The following is a 20,399-nucleotide window of genomic DNA, read 5'->3' on the forward strand; positions in this document are numbered from 1 at the left end:
CTGCATGAAGAGCACCCCATCACCCTGCTTTGGACTGTGATATAAGTGAGTCTGGTGTGTTAGGTCATTGAGAGTTGGGTGTTGTTTGTTATAGCAGCTGACTTACCCTATTACACCCATGATGGCTGAACTGCACGGAGCACCCTCCCCACCAGTAGGGGGCGCCTGCTGTTTCTGACCGCCTGTGCACAACTCTCTATTTGCTTGGTCATAGCTCTCATTCTTATTAGAGGAGGCACCCTTCTTCTTGTGAAGCTGTTTCTTATGGGGCTTTCCCACCACCACCCAGAGTTGGGTGTGTCATCAAAGTGGTCATTCTGAGTACATAATGTTCTTGGCCAAGTGATCGGTTCAGGGGTAGATACATAATATGATAAAAGTCTTGCTTAAGATTCAGGCTATGGATGCTAGAGAGAGAGCCTTGTCCTCTGACGTATAGAGTGATGAGGACCAAGAGAGCCTGCAGCTGCTGGAACCATTGCCCAAGGACATAAGGCAGACGCTGCCGGCCGAAGAGCCGGAGAGAAACTCCAACTCTATCACATCATTGCAGTCATGCCTGAAGCCAAGCCTACCTTCAGTTTTCCCAGTGACAAGAGCCAATTATCTTTTTAATTTAAAAAAATTGATCCAGTTTGGATTTCTGTTGCTTAGCACAGAAAGAGTTCTGATTAATAAGTAATTGAACTCAGATGTATTGAGACCTACTGCTCGTGTCCTGAGCCAGAGACTGGGACCCAGTGGTGAGCAAATGAGAGACCAGCCGCTAGGACCTCCTACCCTCATAGGAGAGACATACATGGCAGGTGGGCACAATGCCAATGTCAAGTAACAGAACAATCTGCTCAAAGTCGGGTCTCATTTTCTACTTTTTCAGTGCTGGCTTATCAAGATGCAAGAGGAAGTAAGTGTCTTTTCCTTTACCCTTCTGGAAAACCTGGCTTTGGGTTCTTGAGGTTTGAGCTTTCCTTATCACCATGAGGGAAGTTAACAGTCTTTGGTCTGTGTTTCCGGCCAAATGGAGAAGTTGCCGGGCTGGGGTGGGCTGCCCGAGATTGGAGGACCTGTGCCCATCTGGTGGCTGAATGGGGTTTGTGTGAGGAGGGCCGGGAGAGGGGCACAGCCTTTGGGGTTATGGGGCCTCTTGGACCAAAAAGGAGAAAGGCTGGTTCTGTGAGGCTAAGGGCATGCCCCCCTAGAATCGGGGTGGGGGGTGCGGCTGGGGTGGCTCTGTGCCCATGAGAATTGGACCCCAGGTTCGAGGCTCAGGAACCTTGAGAAAGCTCCCCAGGTGAAGCCTGCCCCGAGTAGAGGGATCCGCTCTGCATGGACCATGTGGGCAGCCCCAGGGACAACATGGATTGATCACTCAGCTGCTACTATTTATGTTCCTGGACGGGGCAAATCCGAGGGTCCTTCTGTAACCTTCTTCAGCCTCTTTCTGGCCTTGACAAATGTGGGTTTTAGCTAGATGTCAATTAAGTTGGGAAATTTGAAATACAACATTTCTTGAATCCTAAATTTAGTAGAGTGATTAATATCGGTATATATTTAATTACAGATTGTTACAGACTATGAAGGTAATCACTGAGCTCCATGAATCTTCCTGATGGGCAACTCCTGGCCTCAGTTACCTTCTAATACATCATGTAAACGAACCACCCAATAACCATTCTCAACTCTCTTGTCCTCTTCCAACCACAGACACTGAAAAAGTGACACTTTCCCAGACTCCTCTGTGGCTCGAAATGGTCATGTACCCCAGTTCGAGCTGACAAGAGGGAAGGGTTTGCTGGGAGTTGTGGGGGTTTTGAGGGGTGGGGATGGGAGAGCCTCCAAAAGAGATTTTTCACCCCTGATCACGTAAGAAAGAGCACGTGAAGAGAGCTTTTCCCAGTTGACCCTCGCCCTACCTCCTGACTTGGGAAGAAGTCTTGAGAAGATGTGATATCTGGAGCTGTGGCAGCCATCTTGTCACCATAATGGGGCAGTGAGGGTGACAGAGAGAATTCAGACACTCATGCAGGCAAAGCCTGCTTGGTGACGGCCCAGCACTAAGCTTCCTCATCACGGTTTAAATCCTTCTGACCAGGTTTCTGGCACTTGCAGAGACACACCCGGGCTCTGTCACGGGCCCTGTGAAAGTTGGTGGCCCCGCCTTGCCCTTAGAATGCAGATGAGACCTAGAGAGGTTAGGGACTTGCCTGAGGTGTCCTGCTGTGGAAGGACATGCTATCCCCAGGGGTGACAGGGCAAAGAGTGAGCATAGCTGTGGATAAGAAGGGGTAGCTGGGGCAGAGGGGGGCCCCTGGAACACCAGGGGAGGTGCAGGGAGCCGCCTCGAGTTCCTGAGCATGAGGGAGAGGTGGTCAGAGGGGGCGCAGGGACCCTGGCGGGTGAAACAACAAAGGGCAGCCCCCCCCAGCAGGGACTTCCTTGCGCTGTCTCCAGAGGGCCTGCAGGAAGGAAGGAAAGGCAGTGGCTGGGATTCAGTGCAGACTAAAAGGACCTAAATTTAGATCAGACATCCAGGGAGATGCTAGGAAATCCACTCCCGATTTCTCTCTCTCTCTCTGCAACGCGGTGCCCTACGGAGGCACATCCAGCTCCAGTTTCTCTGTGACCCCCCAGCAGCCCTCGGTGTCTGAAAGGGGTGAGAAGATTCACTTACAGGCGAGGCCACCACGGCACAACGCCACATGGTGGGGAACAAGCAGGAACCTGGGCTCGGGGCCCTCTTTCTTGGAGGGGGAAAAAAGTAGCCCAGAATGTAGCATTTGTTGATTTCCATGGTGTAAGTGCTTCCACCGTGGCTGATTTTGCCAACGTTTAAACAACTCTCTTGCAAAATTGCTGACATTTAACAGTCGGTTGTTTCTCGGAACCTGTAGGGGCCTGCTGGCAATGGCGCCTGGCCCCCCACCCCCAGCCACTGTCCTCGTTCACGTCTACAGGGCTCCCCTTCCTTCTGGTGGCAGGCCTGTCCGCCCCTTTCCCACCCTGACCCTGGCTGTGGTGTCCTAGCTTTTGATCTCATCTCTGACTTGCAGCCTCTGCCTTCCCCTAACCCTGACCCCAAACTCCTGCCCCTGGTCCCTCATTGGAACTTGCTGGATGGCTCACTATGGGGCAGGTTCCCTCCTTCCTCGGCCACAGCTGCTCCTGGTCACTGCCAGCCTGCCTGGATGGGCCCGGGCGTTTTGGGGGGGATGAGGGAGCTGTCTAGAGGGTTGCAGAAAAAAGTCCCTGGGAGCTCGCTCTGCACATCCTTCACGTTCTGAATGTCAGGCTCTCTCCTCCCAGAGCTGAGAGCCCCTCAAAGCCTGGATCCCACTTGTCTTCCTGAGTGCGACCCTTTCCCAGGCCTGCATTCATTTACTCTCTCTGAGCAGGAAAAAAAAAAAAAAAAAAAAAAAAAAAGAACATGTCCCAAGCTAGTCTACAGATCCTCCAGCTCTTGGGGACCCTCTGTCCATCCAACTGTGCCCTTGGACCCACCCCCAAAGCCTGCTCCCCTGTGCTCTCTCCCTTAGGTTTTATCGCCTTCCAAGACCTAACCCTAAGCCCGGCTACCAAAGCTTAGGTCACCTGCAGCCCCGCCCCTGAAGTCCTACTGCGCTTCTAGCTGAGCTCATCGGCTGTTCAGTGTTACTTCCTCCAGGAAGCCTTCCCTGCTCTCCTCCCCTCTGCTCTCAGGCTGGCGGTCCGAGCTTTCTGCATCCGCAGCAAACCCTGCTGGTAACTCTCCTCCCTCTGCGACACAGCCATTTCCTCGCTGGTCTCTTCCATTAGGCAATGTTTTTGGAGGAGAAGGAACTACGTCACTCTGCCTTGGCGCTTAACACGGTGCCTGGCACCGGGCGGGAGCCTATCAGCACGGGTTGCTTTGATGACTCTCACAGTCATTTCTCTTGGAGTCTCTAAAAGCACCTCCTGTAGAGTGCCTCCCAGCTCCTCTACTAGGGTGGAAGTTTCTCGAAGCCAGGAACCAGGCCTGTTGGTCAAGGCTCCTCCCAACACACAGCTCCAGGCAGGTCCTATGGCCAGGGCGCCACAGCACTCGCCGGAGGGGGGCAGGCCGAGCAGGTGTGGGCACACCCAGCTGCTGGCTGAGGCATCTCAAGAGGCAATCCAGCTTCAGAGAAAGGCTCTTCACATGCTCACGGTCCTCACCCTGTGGTGCTTATGAAGGCCCTTGGAGGGGCGGGGGCCGTGCGCTCTCCGCGGAAGCTGGGTGGCAGGGCAGCCAGGGCAGGAGAGCTGGGGCCGGCAGGCCAGGTCCCCAGTGGCCCACCCTATCCTGTAAAAGCCAGAGGAATCTTTGAATCTGTCTGGAGCTCTGGGGAGCCAGTCGCAAAAGTGGGACAGGCCCCCTCCTCTGTCTCTCCCTCCCTTCCACCCACTTGCCGGCCTCCTTAGCAGGGAATATGGACTCTGGCTCCCAGCTGGAACCCCACGAGCAGAAATGTTCTTTTGGTTTTCCTGTTGAAATCCCACGAGCAGGAATGTTCTCGTGGTTTTCCTGTTGGAATCCTCGGGGCAGGAATGTTCTCGTGGGTTTCCTGTTGGAATTCCATGAAAAGCGCTTTCATTCTTCCAGCCTTGTGCCCCTGAAGTTTCAGGGGCATGGGATCCTGGGGCAGGCTCAAGTTCAGCCCCTCCCAGGCTTTGCCCGAAGGCTCCGGGCACCCCCTGGAGGACGGCCTCATCGGCCTCAGGTGTGGGGGCGGAGGTTTCTGAGAGAGGCCGTGGTCATTTTTGTCCTGCTGCTATGAAGAGGGTCCCTGGGAAGGTGGCCTGCTCTGCTCTGGAGGGACACAATAGGCTGGGGTCCTGCTGAGATGGAGCCGCACAGCCTGAGTCTGCATTCTCGCTACTGGGTGGCTGGACCTCGGTTTCCTCGGCTGGATGGTCATCAAATCTATGCCGTAGAGTTGGGGGCAGGGGCATAAATGAGATAACGCTCCCCGTCTCCTTTCACCAGGTCCTGGCCCAGGCGGCGCTGGCCAGCTCTTGGCAGGATGCAGCCGCCCCAAGCCTTTGTGAGCAGACTCGCTCCTTTCCCTTCGCCACACCTCCTCCATCTCCCAACTCCTGGTGTCCAGGGCCCCCTTCTGCTCCCCGCAGCTCTGGCCTGGTGTCTAGAGTCACAAGCAAGTCCCTGTGGGCCCCAACCTTGGCCCCACCCACCTGCAGCCATGTCCCCTGGAATTCTTGGCAGGCCGAGGGGCCTTCTTCAGACCATGCGTATTCGAGGAAAGAGGCCAAAGCAAACTGTGTCCAGTTGGTGTGTTTTAACCTTGCAGAGTCTCAGCTCCTGGGACTTTGTCTCAATGACTGTCTCAGTGATTGGACCCCTGTGGGTGAGCCGCGCCACCATCTCCGTCCCCTCCCTCCTCCTCCGTCTCCTCCTGTTCTTCCTCCTCCTCCTCTTCGTCCTCCTCCCGGCTCTCTTAGGTGTCCCAGGCCACTTACACATTGCCTTTCTCTTCAGAACAGCTGCCTCATTCACCCTGCTGCCTGGAGGCTCTGGAAGGGCCGAGCTCTTGATCCCGCTCCCTCAGGAGCAAGCGTGTAAATGTGTGTGAATGTGTGTGATTGCATGTGAATGCATGCACTCACCAGGGTTGCTGAAGGCCAGTCTTTAGACTGCCGGCTAACACACACCCACTTGCATTATTTCACCATCCATGAAAGGAATGGCCACAATGTTATCTAAATGGTTATATATGTGCCATTGTCTCACCGAATCCCCAGCCTGTAAGAGTCATCTTTCCCATTTTTCTGAGAGCCCGGGTGCTTTCCGTAAGGGGTCAAGCCCAGACTCCTGCTCGGGTCTCTGGACTTCCTCCCAGGAGCCCATGCAGGCAGCTCCCCTTCCTCTGCTTGCCTCCTGAGATGGGGAAGGTGCTGGCTGCCAGGCTGCCTCTCTGGGAGGGAGGTGGAGCACCCCCAGTTGGCAGCTGTGGAGGCAGAGCAGGCTCTGGGCGAGCCAGAAAGGGGTGCTTCTTGAGGAAAGGGAGAAAGCCTGTCCCCTCCCTACAACCTGGGCCTCCCGACCGGAAAGGACCCTGCTCCCCCCATTCTCAGGCCCTTTCTGGCCCGGCTGGTACCAGCACCACAGTGCCATGGATGGGCCACGTGGTCTCAAGGTCCGTCCAGCTTTGGGACATATGGTTTCATTAATTGCACATTGCCTTCCCCTACCCCCTTCTCACGAGACATCTCTGCCTCCTCCGCCCCTCTGCACTCCTCCCCAACCTCGGCCTCACCGGTCCTGCCTCTCCCAGAGAATGCCAGCAACAGCAGCCGCCATTTGTTGGCCACAGTCATTAAAGCTGCCATTTATCGAGTCTGCACGGTGTGTCAGGCATATGTGAAGCATTTTACAAACGCACACACATGTGCTCTGCCCATAAAGATACTATTATCATCTCCATTTTACAGATGAGAGAACTGAGCAGCAAGGAGACCCACCCAAGGTCGCCCAGCCAGTGAGGGTAGGGAAGGTCGGCGTGACCCAAAGCCCGGCCCTCTGGGCGTGGCCTGGGTGGGGTGTCCCACATTCGCAGAAGGACCGTGGAAACCAGCTTCCTGGTGGGTCACTGGGCTGGTGACCCTCACAGTCTCACTGTGCGCCTGCCCCCCCCCCCTGGCCCCCAGGCTGTGGACCACAGGGCTGATGGAGAAGGGAAGGGCCCACTGTGGGTGTTCCTCCCTTTTGGTCCTCGAGAGGTCCCCTTCCGTCCTCTGTGCTGAGTGGGGACCTCTGAAGAACAACCTTCTCACTCTTCGTCCTCACTTTTGTCTTTCCATCTCTCTGCATCCCGATGCTTCCGTTTCTCTCACCTCTACTTCTCTGGCTCACTCGATCTCTGTCTTTCTCCCCACCCATCCACTTTCTGTTTCTCTGTCCCAGCAGGGGCTGGGGGAAGACCCTGGAGTCCAGATGGGCTCACAGCAAAACCCCTTAAAACTCGAAGAACAGAGAGTGTCCCGTTCTGACAGTTGGGTTCTTTCAGCCCAAAGGGTCTTCCAAGCTCTGCCCCCACCTGGTGGACCCACCTGGGAGGCTTCTTCTGAGCATGTGGATGCATCTACCACCCAAAGCTTCCAACCCACGGATGAGTGGGGCTGGATCCTCTGTGCGTGACCTCTACCCTTTTCTACTGGGAGCTCCTCAGGGCGGGGCTGTGCCTTCCTCACCAGAGGAGACCCCTGCCCCTCTCTGATCCTCCATTTCTCCCTCCTTCGGCCCTTCCTGTTTCACCGGCTCCCCTTTGAGATCCCTGGGCCTTTCTCTCCATTTCCCTGGGCCCTGGACCCGGGGACCTGTGCTTGCTGCTGGACAGTGCAGAGCAGCAGGGGGCTGCTTTTCCAGACACCCCGGAGAGAGCATTCCCGCCGGGCAGAGGGCAAGCTGGGAAGAGGTCACCCTTGGAGAGTGGTGCTTTTTTTGGCTTTTTTGAAAGTTGCGAAAATGTGGCTTTGTCTGAGCAAGTTAAAAAAAAAATCAGCGCCACCTCCCACAAATGATACTGTTTCTCAGGCCATGGAGCCGCAGTTGGTAGACAAATAAGACATTAAAAATAGCTTTGTGTTTCCCAATCTTACGGCCTCTGGGGGCTGCAGGGAGAGGCCTCGGCTGGGCTGGGTTTTCTGGCCCATTGTCTGCCTGCCCTGGGCTGGGATGGGGGCGGGGGCCGCGTGGGGGCTGTTTGCATGCGCAGTGATTCCTGGGCAGAGAAGGGAGGAGAAGGAGCTCTTGGCAAGGATGAGTGAGATAACGCGCACTTGAATGGAGTGGCTGTTGGGTGTTTATTTTAACTTTCCCAGGCCAAGAAGGAGAGCACACTCCATTTTGAACTTCAGTTTCCACCAGCCTCCCCCCTCCCACCTCCAGCCCCTGCTTTTTCTTTTTCCTTTTCTTTCTTTTTTTTTCCCCCAAAAGTGTGGAGGGGAGACTGAGATACAAGGTCTTATTTCCATCTGGGCTCTGGCCCAAGAGCCTGGACCAAAAAGTTACTTAAGTCATATTTCCATCATCTGCAGATGGCTGTGTATTTATTTCTCACCGAAGTAAAATCCCAAATGGACTGCAGATATTTGCACGAGTCAAAACTGCTTCCTCCTGGCAGCGCTAGGGTGGGGCTTTGATCCTCCTGAGAAAACAAACGCTGGCCCCTGCCGGCAGTAATGGAGACTTGGGGGTTTTACAGAAGTGCCCAGGACCCAGGTTCTCAGAGGTCCACGGAGCCATATCCCAGAGATGGGAGCAGGGATTTGGAGAAGCAAAGAGGGCAGAAATCAAAGCAGGCCGGGTCACCGAGCAGGTGACTGGCCCAGAATAACCCTCCGAAGGACGGCAGCCACCATATGAACCCTGAGCGCGACTGTGTGCAGAAGGAAAGGCAAACTGTGGAAAATTACTCAGGGAGAAACCGCTGCTCCCGGACACAGAGCCCTGCTGTTAGGCCCGTGTCGTCTGGCCCCCATTTCTCTCTTCGCTCTCTCACTGTCAGGGCGCTGGGCCTGGCGTGGGGAGAAGGCCCCTGGCTTGGGCGCCTGGGCAGCTCAGACCTGGGTCAGGGTGGGGCAGCCCAGGTCGCCCCGAGAGAGGGTCTCTTTCTGCCACCAGGCGGCGCACTCATCTCTGGGGTGGAAATCCTCTGAGTACCCCTTCCTCCTCCTCAGGCCCTGTGTCCTGCCTCTGTAGGGAGAGGGTCTCTTTCTGCCACCAGGCGGCGCACTCATCTCTGGGGTGGAAATCCTCTGAGTACCCCTTCCTCCTCCTCAGGCCCTGTGTCCTGCCTCCGTAGGGAGAGGGCGTGAGTGAGGACAGTGGGGCGGGAAGTCTCTCCAACCTGAGGGGGGACCAGTGAATAAATCGAATGGTAAAAGGCAGCGCCAAACGCTTAAGTTCTCATTTTTTCTCCCCTCTCCCTTTTCCTGTTTCTCATTTCCATTGATGTCCAGTGTGTATTTACATTGCTCTGTCTGTTCCTTGGTTTCTGTACCTTGTAACAGTGCTGATTTCTGTAAAATGAATCCTCTGTTGCCACTGTATCCATTATACAATTGGAGATGTGTCCCTGTGGCCAACTGGGGGAGGTGGGGTGAGCCTGTAAGTCCCAGTTGGGAGTTAAAGGCTTTGAGAGAGACAGAGCTTCCCCGTGAAGGGGGCCGAAAACCGTGAGTGCTGCTGTAGCATTCTAGAGCATCGCCGGCTTCCCCTGGGCTGTCCCTCACGCTAAGCTTTCCCAGCCCTAAGCGGTTCCTCTGAGCCGAGGCCCTCCTGGCTTCACACACTCTGGGGCCTGAGCGGGACCCCGAGCAGCAGGGTCTGACTCTCTGGGTGGAGCACCCTTGGTAAATTTAGCACCCCTGCCCGGGGAGCTGGGACTCAGCTCTCTTCCAGTTCATTTTTCTGGTTCTTTTGGCTCCTCTCAATCCCAGTCCATCAGCAGGCCCACTCTCCCGCCCCAAACCCTCCCCCTCTCCCCCACATCTTGGCTCAGCGCTCTGTTTTCCTTTAAGACTGTCTTTCAACAGAGTGCAGAGTTGGCCCCCGGTGTCTCTGGCCTGGCCCACCTCGAAGCCTGACCCTGACTCATGGTCCTGGGTCCCGACAGGACGTGGTTCACACCGGTTTAAAAAACTCTGGACGGCAAAGTCACAAACCATCTGCACCCTCTTCTTCCGCTCGAGACGTTATTTATGTGTGCAGCTTTGTGCTGGCTGCTAAATGCGGCCTGTGTGAAGGCTGTTAATTAACCCTTTGAGAAATGAGCTTCCCACCGGGGCAGGGACAGGAACCAGGAACACGTTTGTAATCAGGTAGTTAAGTGCTGAAGATTTATCTCACTTCAGGTTAATAAAGCCAGAGGAAGGGGCAGGGGAGATACCCTCCAAAGCGGTTTAAATAAAGCCCATTTTGTGCACACAGATTGTCAGAAGGGCAGGAAATTCTAAATCAACTGTGCTCCTGGGCCCCAGAGCAGAGACAGGAGCCCTGTGCTGCAGGGGGGTGGGGGGCGCAGGCGCAGGCCGCCAATGCCCACCCGCGTGCGGCGTGGTGGCAGAGGCTGGTGGTCAGGAGGCAGGTACCAGTAGCTCCCCCCCCAGTGATGGACGGACTGAGTGGTCACTTCACCTCTTTGGCCGCTTGTAAATTGGGGCCGTGTCTTTCTCTGCCTCCCTCATAGTGTGGTCGCGCTACCAAAATACAGGGTCCAGGCACAGACAATGCCCCTTTTTTATTGAAAAATATTTTATCACAGAATGATAGGCACGCAATTCTGTAACACAACAATATCACACTCAAAGACACCATCTGACATTTCAGGTGACGTGTTCAAGTCAAAACTATAAATTATCGCACCCATGTGATTACCTGACCAACCACACTCACACGGACGGGCCTTACTTCTGCCAGACCTTGTATGAGCAGTCATCAAAAGGGAGATCATACTGTGGGGGCACCTCAGGGGGGCGGAGTGACAAAGTAAAAGGCGGGGCTGTCATTCCCAGGAGGGCCAGGGAGTTCCTGATTCTGCCGAGGGGAGCCTGTGTCCCCTTGCCTGTGAAATGAGGCTCATTCCTAGGTCTCCGCCACTGGCTCCCTGATTATAGTTTCCCTGATGTCGAAAGCAGTCCTCCTAAAAAAAGGAGAGGACAGCTTTTGCATGTCCCTCATCCTTGGTTTCCTAACCCAGGACACGCTGTTCCCCACCTTTCCAGATGCGGAGTGTGGGGTAGGTGGGGAGTGGATGGGGGAGGCAGTGCTGCCCCGGGGTCAGGGGAGGAGGAGGGTGGGCAGGAATCCCACAGTGTCCGGGCTGGGCGTGGGGCGCGGGGACTGAGTGAGCCACCAGAGCCTGCCGGTATTTATAACTGCGACTCTTTACATTCCGTGTAAAGGCCAGCCTAAAAAGCACCATTGAAAGCCAGGGCTCAGACGCCTGCACTCAGCCAAGCTTCCTGTCAAAGCCCAATGAGCCCAGAAAACAAAAAAATGTATTCACAGCTCCGAGCCTTCCCCTCTTCCCAGGCTTATTTCATTTGAAAATATTCAGAGCTGGAGAGAGGGGAGGAAAAGGAAGCGGAGTCCGGCCCAATTACCTTAGTGACCCAGCGCCTACTGGGGGTGGTATAAGCCCCGGAGCCGCACAGGTACCGATTTATAAGGGCGTCGTGAGGAGCAGACGAGATACTGTGTGAGAACAACTTTCACAGGGGAGGCACGAAAGAGCATGCCCCCCTCCCCGTCCCCTGTCCTCCACCCCCACCCCCCCTGCTCTCCTCGGGTCTGCTGTTTCACCCTCCGGTGCAGCCTGTATGACGTGCCCAGGTCAGAGTGACCCCATGTCTGTCGATTGTTTTACTTAGACTTTCCCACATGATCAGGAACCTCAAGGGGCATAGAACCCAAACATCCACATTTCAACCCGACTCATAAAGTCCAAGTGTAGGTTCTCGGAGTTTTCACTAAGTCAGCCTCACCCTCACAAGCTTCCAGGTGATTCTGAGGCAGGCCCACGTTTGAGAACCACTGTTCTGGAGTGTGCAGGTGCTGCCTATGCCTGGATGTGAGGCCGGAGGGGGTGGTGGCATTTCCCATCTGGTAATGGCTCCAGGAGACCTTTGCTAGGAAGGGCACTTGCTCCAGCAACCTCTTCCCTGTCTGGGGCCCCTAGTCACTCAATAGGCGCCCAGAAGCTGGCTCTCCACTCTAGAGGGGGGACTTGAAGCTGCCTTTGGCGCTGTGTCCGTGTCCAGTGGAAGTCACTCCTGACTCCCCTTTCTGGCCGGCCCACCTCCTCACTCTTGAGATCTGGAGAAGACTGAGAGCGTTTCTCAGATGTCCCTCACCCACCGCCCTCTCTCACGCCTCCCCACTGGGGTCTGTGAAGCTATCAGTCGCTTTCCCCACTGACAGGCACATCTCAATGGGACTTTCGCTGTGGAAGGAAATGCTCTGGGCCTGTTCTCTCCAGTATGGCAGCCACAAGGCACACGTTGCTAGGGAACACTGGGAATGTTGCTGGAGTGGCTGAGGAAGCAAAATTTCAATTTTCTTTCATTGAAATTAATTTGAATTTAAATAGCCAGCTGTGACTTGAGCTACCATAGTGAAAAGTAAAGTTCTAGAATCTCCTTCCGTACTTTGGTCTCTGAGGCATCTGCCCCAGCCTGACAATTCTGTCACGTCATGTAGAGGGTAACTGAGGCTTGACAGAGGTCTGTCCCTCCCAGAGGGAAGGTGCCCTGGGACACAGAGAAAACCAGGAGAGACTGGAATCCACCCCCTCCTCTGCCTCTAGCCCAGGCCTTTGGCCAGCGGTCCCATCGGACTCTGGCCTCTGGCCGAGGTGTGGGAAGTTGAATGAGATGAAACCCAAGCCCCCTTGGCTGGCGCCCAGCTGTGGTTTCACACTTGAGCTTCAGAGTTGGGTGGAGGCGGCTGGAGAGGACTGTCAGAGGATGGGAATTCAGGTGGCCGGGCCAGCAGGCCCCGGGAGTAGGAGCTGTCCCCAGGGGGGTTTCCAGGTCAAGCAGGCTTCCAGGTTCTCTCGGTTCCTCCTGGCAGCTGGTGGCTTTGTGTGACCAGGCCGTCCTGGATGCCTCACTGTGGGAAGGGACAGAGAGAGGACAATAGAGGTGGTGGGTGAGTGTGTGTGACTACGTGCAGTGAGTGTGTAGAGGGGAAGGGAGGAGACCAGAGAGCTCCCTCTACTTTCCCCGCCATCACCACCAGCTACAGAATTTGTAGGGCCCAGTACAAAAGGAAAATGCAGGATTCCTTGTTCACAATGATTAAGGACTGCAGGAAGGTGACAGAGCAAGAAGGTGACATCAGAGCACTAACTGAGGGCGGGGCCCTTCTGAATGTGGGCCCTGAGTGACCTTGCAGGTTGCACACTCATGGAGCTGGTCCTGCCAACCACGCCTGACAGCGACCTGCGCATGTCTCAGACAACAGAAAACCTATCTTCTGGGCCAGGCTTAGGGCCACAGCTGGCCCATTCCCATGTCTCCAGCCCCAGAGGGAGGATTTGAGCCTTTTGTGTAGCACATCTTCTTGTAGGCCAGCTGCCGCCCTCAGGTTTGGAGAAGAGGCTCCAAATAGACCATCTCAGCACCTGCTCTGATCCCTGGCCCAGCCTCAAGGAGGGGAAAAGGTGGCAAGACACAGGACGAGGTCATACAAGCAATTGCGTGTTTACTGACTGCTTACTTCATGCCAGGTGCCTTGTAAGCATCTTGCCTATATTATCCCCTCCAACCTTTCTCACACGTCGGGAGACGGTACCCCTGTGTGCCCCTTTTGCAGACAGGAAAGCCAAATGCAGAACGGGGGCTTCCTGCAGAGAGAGATAGTTTTTATATCTTGGTTGTGTGGTTGTTCTAGGAATGTGTGCACCTGTCAAAATTCACCAAGCTGTGCCCTTAATCTGTGCATTTATTTGTGCATTTATTTGTGTAAATTATCCTTCCATAGAGTTTATTAATTAAAAAATGTACTTTAAAAACTGAGGCCCAGAAACTTTGAGAACTTGCTCAGGCTGCTGCTCCCAGTAAGTGACGGAACTGGGCTTTTCCATGTAGGTACTCAGGAGCAGAGCCCTGCTGGTGCCAAGATCAGGGTCATGGGGTCGGGAAGACCCAGTTTTAGACCTGCTGGCTTTTTGTTCTTGACCAAGTTAGGGAGCCTGAGCTTCACGTCTGTCACCTGGGAAAATGGCCTCCGTGTGTTTAGTGCTGCAAGGGATGGCCCCACCTTGTCCCTGGAAGCTGCACGCAACGCTCTCGCCCCGCTGGTCATGCCTGAGGCCTGGGACAAGGCTGAGGGGCAGGCCCCCACACCCGGCACCCTCCTCTCTCCTCCACCTGCCCCTGTGGGTTTTGGCTCAGGCCCCGCCCACTCACTGGACTCGGGGCTCAGGTGCTGGGGCAGCACCAGGGGTCCAGGGTGGCATCGGAGGTGAGGACACCCCTCTGTGGAGAGTCCCTGAGAAGCTCCCAAAGGGACGAACTGCTTCCGGATTTAGAAACAAGGAGAGTGGGCGAAGGGGTTTGCAGGGCCCAGGCCTTTGTTGAAAGAAGGATGGAGTTGGCTATAGACTTTGTCAGAAAAAAATATCAAGTTAAGAACGTCTTAAAAATGTAAGGGTCTCCACTAAAAGACCAGAAATAGAATGTGTTACTTCCAGCCTCTGGCCCCTCTCGGCCCGCATGCCCCTGCACTCTTCTGGGCCAGACCATAATTATGTGTTTATCTACGTGTGCCCGCACTCCCACCCCCGCCCCCCCACACAAGGGACTCAGTCGTGTTCGCCTCTTCGGTCTCCGGACCCCTGGCCAGGGCCTGACACACCTGACGTGCTCAGTAATGCTGGTGACGGAGGACCGAGGTCTGGGTTCGACCGGCCGGCACAAGGACTCGGGCGCGGACCCCACCGAATGCCGTTGCTGAAGCAGGAAACGGCAACCTGGGCCCCGGGTCCCCGCCGTCTTCCCAACATAGACCAGCTCTGGCGGCCACACCCTCCTTGGTTCTGATTTCCCGGAAAATTCTGTTGTTTTTATCCCTCAAAGGGCCACCAGGGTCCCCAAATCCCAGTAATACACCCATCAGTATAGAGTACCACGTTGCCTGTGTCAGTGAGAGAAAGCTGAGGCCCTGAGAGGTCAGGGACTCCCCCAAGGACACACAGCGACGTGTGGACAGAGCCTGCCCCAGAGCTCCGGCCCCTGGCCCCCATCCAGCTCTCGACAAACGGACACTCGGTGCTGCCTCTAATGCTCTCTTAGTCCCCCCCCACACACACACTCCCCAGTAATGGAACCCAGCTGGGTGGGGCTGGCCACTGAGAGGCTCCAGGCTTGGCTTGGGCCAGCAGCTCATGGAAATTGGGCCATTTTCCTGGGGCGGAAATGAGAAGCAGATGTGTCTCTGGAGCTGGGGTGCAGACTCATGCCGCGTCAGGGGGCTCAGGTTACACGAAATAACACGTGATTGTGGTTACGAAAACAGCCTAAAACCTCCCTGGCCCACATCGTTGGTGGTGGGGGCGGGGGAGGGGGAGGGTCCAGCCCCGGGGCCTGGGGAGACAAGCCCTACACTCACCCGTCACCCCTCGCTTCCTTGGTAGCCCCCGAGATCCTGAAAGGAGCCGGGTTCCATGGGAGGGGCTGGCTCCAGTCTGTGTGTGCAGTTTAGTTTCTGCTCCTCTGCTCAGAGCTGAGCCCCTGAACCTAGTCTCTATCCTCTGGAGGACGCCCAGGAAGGGCAAGGCTCCCCCTACGCAGGCCACCGCAGCCTCCACCCAGAGCTGGCCACGCGCCATGGCCAGGCAGGCCCCCAGCCACCTTTTCCCTCTCGCAGCGCCCCTGACATTCCACTACTCTACTTCAGTCTTCGGGGCGAAGGAACTGGCCCCAGGTCGCCATGCACACCTTTCCTTGGAAAGCGTCAGGTCTGATACAGTACTCAAGTGGCCTTAACTGAGAGATTAATTGACCAGCTCCTTCCCAACGAACAGCCAGCAGGGCCTGGACCCAAGGAGAAGGGCTGAAGCAGGACTCTGCAGGAAGTAAAGTTCTGGCCCAGCAGGAGCCCAGGAGCCATCGGCAGTGGTAGCATTTGTGTGAGGGGTCTCCGATCTGTTTAGGCCGAAGGGGCAGGGCCCTGCCCACTCATGTCTTCATTCAGTAGGTGGGTCTTACACACCCACTGTGGCCAGGGCAGTGGACTAAGCCCTGAGGACCCAGGGGTGACTGAGCATGGATTCAGTCTCCGGGACCTCACTGACCTCCGAGGGAGCCCATTGGTAGCTTTGATCAATTGATTGGTCCACCCATCACTGGGTGTGTACCATGCGCCAGCACCGTTCTAGGCTCACAGGGTCTCTCAGTGAATGCAGCAGGTATTTCTGGAGGGGGAGACAAACTATAAAAATAAAATAAGAAATAAAACAGTGTGTTCAGAAGGTGGTAAGTGCTATGGAAAGAAAGAAAAATGGAGCAGGTGAAGGGGAACAGGAGATGGGGGCCGCTGCAGCGGTACCAGGTGGGGTGGGGCGGGGAGCTTCGCTGAGAAGGCGCAAATGGAAGGAAGACTTACAGCTGTTGGGGGCGTTGAGAATGGGTGTCTGGGGACATGCAAAGGCCCAGGGGCAGGAGGGGGCCTGAGGTCACGACCAGTGAGGAGGCCAGCATGGCTGGAGTGGGGGAGAGAGACAGGAGTGGAGGTCCAAGTCAAGTGGTGCCAGCCCAGGAGGGCCCCAGAGACCCCTGCAGGGTTTTAACTTATATGGGAGATGAGATGGGTGGTGCTGGAGGGTTTGGGCAGAGAGATGTACACAGACTGGATTTTCCAGAGGAGCACTTGGGCCGTTGTGTCCACGACAGCCTGCGAAGGGCAAGGGCAAAGGGCAAGGGGCAAGGGGCAAGGTCAAGGGGCAAGGACAAGGGCAGGGGGACTCATCAGGAGAGTCTACAACAGTCCAGGCTGGAGCAATGGTGCTGCAGCGTCTGGGAGAAACCCGAATAAGACACCATGGTAACTCGGAGAAGGGAATGATTAGCTCTGACTAATGATGCTTTCCCAGGAGTAGGTGACTCAAGCAGGATCTTAAAAAATGAGCAGTGCAGCAGGCACTTCAGGGAGTTGGAGATTCCAACACCATGTGTGACAGGGCCGGAGTGAGAGGGAGCCAGTCCCGTCTGGGGAGCCGTGAAGTGGGGTGTCACTGCCCCAAGGACAAGGTGGGCCAGGCTGGGCGGAGAGGAGCCAACGGCTCTTCTAAAGGGTGTGATCCTGTGGGCACGGAGGGGGTTACAGCGGATTTTAACCTGGGGGCTGGGCATTCTTAAGGCCCAGTTTCCACTTAACAAAGTCCTGAAGGACAGGAGGTGGAGAGAAGAGACCCAGATGGAAAGGAGAAAATGAGGACCTGACCCAGTGCAGTGGGAGAGAGAGAGGAGGGATGGGAAGGGTTTAGGGAGCACAGGGGACTGGTGAGTGCGGGGTTGGGGAACGAGAGGCGGGCCGTTAGGGAGAATGATGAGTCAGTTCGGACAGGTTGAGTCAGAGGTGGGGGGGGCAGCGGGTATCAGATACAGAAAACCTGGAGCAGCTGGAGGGGGCCGGGTTTTGAAGGGGACCGCATCTAGGGGCCATCTCTCCAGGGACGGGAGGCAGTGCAAGCTGTGGAAGCCCACCTCCACTTCGCCTCCCTCTCAAAACCTTTGAGAGATAGAGATAGAAAAATAACCTTGAGAGTGAAGAGGGGTGTCCCGGGGCGACAGTGAGAAATCCTGGGTGCACGTGTGCTCCCTGAACAGGTCCCAGCTCACCCCTAGGGAGTTTGTGGCGAGCGTCTGGCTATGCAGATGGGGCCTCTGCATATAGATGCGTGCTTCATGCACACACGCGCAGAGTGATGCAGTTTCTGTTCTCCTGCAGCCCTTCCCAGGGAAGGCTCATTGCCGAGGAAGTAGAGGGCAGATTCTAAACAAGCCATCAAGGAGGGAAAGAATTGGACTAGATCTAGAGAAGCTGCTGCCAGGAGGTCATAGGACCAGAAAGGAGGGCCCAAGGAAGAGAGAACCTGGGAGACCAAGAGGCAGCGTTATCCTTCACCTGGGGGGGAACCTCAGAGGGCAGTGTGGGATCAACCTCAGGCAGGTTTGGGGGTGAATCTCTCTGCAAGGGAGTGAGTGGGGCTTGAGTCTTAGATTGCAGCTGCAGGAAATTGGAGCCACCCTCCACAGCAAAACAGCGACTCAGGGTGGTGCCAATGCAATATGGCGCTGTCCAGGAGGAAATTGAAAGTAGCTGAGTAAGGGGGTCCAGGAAGTGGCTTTGTGGAACTTTCCCTGTGCTGGGGTGGTGACGCTCCTAAGTACTAGGGCCCAGGGACAAGATCTGCACCTCCAGCTGTGTGTGGGGACCACATACTTCAGCAGTACTCCCCCCGCCACAGTCCCAGCCCCATCAGCAAAGCTCAGGGACCAGGGGGACCAGCCCTGATCCGTCCCCGTGTGTACAAGAAAATGCAGAGAACTCAGACCTTGGAACCCCTCTTCCCACCACCACGAGGTCCCATAAACATCTCTCTGCACCCGGAAATTATCTTGGCTAGGAGAAGGAGGGATGAGAAAACCTTGGAAAACTTTGCTCAGTTTTACTCAAAGGAGACTGAGTTAAGCATACAGAGATGAAAATACCTGTAATGGGCAGGTTAAAAGTCTCCCTTCCTTCCTTGGTAATAGTGGGAATGATCTCATCAGATTTAAATTAGAAGAGTACAAGAAAAATCAAGGAAGATGCTGGTTTTACCCATTTGGGCAGCAGCGTGTGATTTCAATCCTGCCACGTCTGTCTACAGGAGTTTGCCAGGGCAGCTGTGTGTTTTCGACTCTGGCCACGGGGCTCTTCTTCAAGACTCACTGTGTGTTTCTTTTTGGCCAGGAGTTAAGAACCATAAAATCATCAAATCTGTATTAACTCTCCATTGTTGCACAATAAGTTACTCCAAAACTTAGCAACTGAAAACAACAGTAAACATGTACTATCTCACATTCTTCCAGTGGGTCAGAATCTGGAAACGGCTCAGCAGACAAGCAGTTTCTGGCTCAGGGTCCCCCCTGAGGCTGCAGCCAAGACCTCGGCCTGGGCTGTGGTCATCCGAAGGCTTGACCGAGGCCAGCAGCTCTGCCTCTGAGGCATCCGTGGTCAGTCAGGGCTATCGACGCGAGGCCTCTGCACCTCCCCTCCTGCACTTCTGTACAAAGCTGCCTGAGTGTCCTCACAATATGGGGGTGGCTCCTTCCAGAAGTCAGTCACCCTGAGCTTTGCTGATGGGGCTGAAATAGCAATGTCTTTGATGATAACCTAGCCTCAGAAGTTGCACCTTCCGTGTGATCTCTCCTCTAAAAACGTTGTGACATTGCAGAGCAGATGAGATGTCCCTACCACAGAACATGATGTCTGAGGTCCCAGAGAAGTGACTGGGCTTTCTAAGGACCAAGCAAAAGGCTTCCTGCGAATGGGCAGGAGGACCCCTGGCCCCTTGTCCTGCCCAGAGGGGCTCCCCCCTGCAAAAGGGAGCCTGGTGCCTGTGCACTGGTCAGATGGGGAAACCTGTGGGGGCTCGGCCAAGTGAGGGGGTGGTTCCTTCCTACTAAACAGCTAGGGGTTGTGGGGAGGGCACTCTGTGACTGGAGAGAGGCTGCTAGGGAGCTTCTGGCATGGGGGAGGCAGGGTAGTCCTGAGGGACTTAGAAGTGAGGTGAGAAAAGGGGTGTTCAAGTGAGGGGCAAGGCTCAGAGGGAGGGGCAGGGCAGGAAACCCAGGGCAGGAGCACATGGTCCTTTGCTGGAGAGTGGCCACAGATTCATTCATTCATTCATTCATTCATTCATTCATTCATTCATTCATTCATACTGCAGAGGCCAGCTCCCTGTCCTTGGTGATCTCGCAGCGGCTGTGACTGCATGAAGAGCAAATCTTCCTGAGAGAGGGCTGGGACAGTCTGGAGAGGCTTCTCACAGGAGGTGAGGTCTGAGCTGTACTTGGAAGAGGATGAGGGATAAGCCAAGCAGGGGAGACTGTTCTAGGCTGGGAAACCAGCAAAGGCATAGAGGGATCATCTGCAAGGGTGTTGAGACGTGATGCTGTGGGGGCTGAAAGAGGGGTATCCCTGCTAGCTGGTGGCATGCTTTGGATTCCTTCCGGAAGACAACAGGGACATTATGCAGGAACTTAAGCAGAGGCATAAAGGGATCAACTTGCAAATTTAAAGCTGCTGCCCGGCAGCAGGGTGGTGGGTCTGAAGAGGGTAAGTCCAGGAGGAGATGACAGCGACCTGGGCTCTGCCTGTGAGAGTGGAACCGGGAGAGAAAGGAGAGAACAAGCCCAAGAGGTATGCAGAAGGATGCGCAGTCCCCAGTTGTGCCCAGAGACTGACAATGACCTAGACCCTCCGCTTTGGAAGGTCTCCTGGCCCCAGCAGCTGGCCCCACGCCTACCCGGCCAGCTCGTGTTGCAGAGGGGTGCACAGTCTGGTGGAACCCAGCGCTGGGAAGTGCTGGGCCAGAACTGACAGGGATGGAGAAGCCACTAGGGGGCTGTGGCCGCAGGGCCTCCAAGGTAAAGCGGACACGGTGCTGGGAGCAGCGATCCAGGGAGGTCTGGCCAAAGAGGAGACCTGGACAGGGTTCTAGGCCCCCTCCAGCTGGGCCTGCGTAGCAGTCTGGGGACTTGGCAAGTGAGGAAGAAAGAAACTGGCTGTCCAGCACGATGGCCACCTGAGAGGCACCTGGAGGTGGTGGGAGGTGACCCCATACTGAAGCCTGTTTCCTATAACCCCAAACACAGGCTATGCTCCTTGA

At 55.6% G+C, this 20,399-nt stretch overlaps 1 long non-coding RNA gene across 1 annotated transcript in view; it reads left to right on the forward strand.

Moving 5' to 3' along the window:
• Window positions 1–388: 388 nt before the first annotated feature.
• Window positions 389–20,399, forward strand: part of LOC128627682 (uncharacterized) — a 37,503-nt gene continuing 17,492 nt past the window's right edge. The window contains exon 1 of the long non-coding RNA XR_008391959.1: window positions 389–904. This is a non-coding gene — a long non-coding RNA (uncharacterized LOC128627682). The remainder of the gene's footprint in view (window positions 905–20,399) is intronic.

The sequence above is a fragment of the Artibeus jamaicensis genome, unplaced genomic scaffold (genome assembly GCF_021234435.1).
Source record: "Artibeus jamaicensis isolate MK-2021 breed Jamaican fruit bat unplaced genomic scaffold, CSHL_Jam_final contig_465, whole genome shotgun sequence".
Classification (NCBI taxonomy): domain Eukaryota; kingdom Metazoa; phylum Chordata; class Mammalia; order Chiroptera; family Phyllostomidae; genus Artibeus; species Artibeus jamaicensis.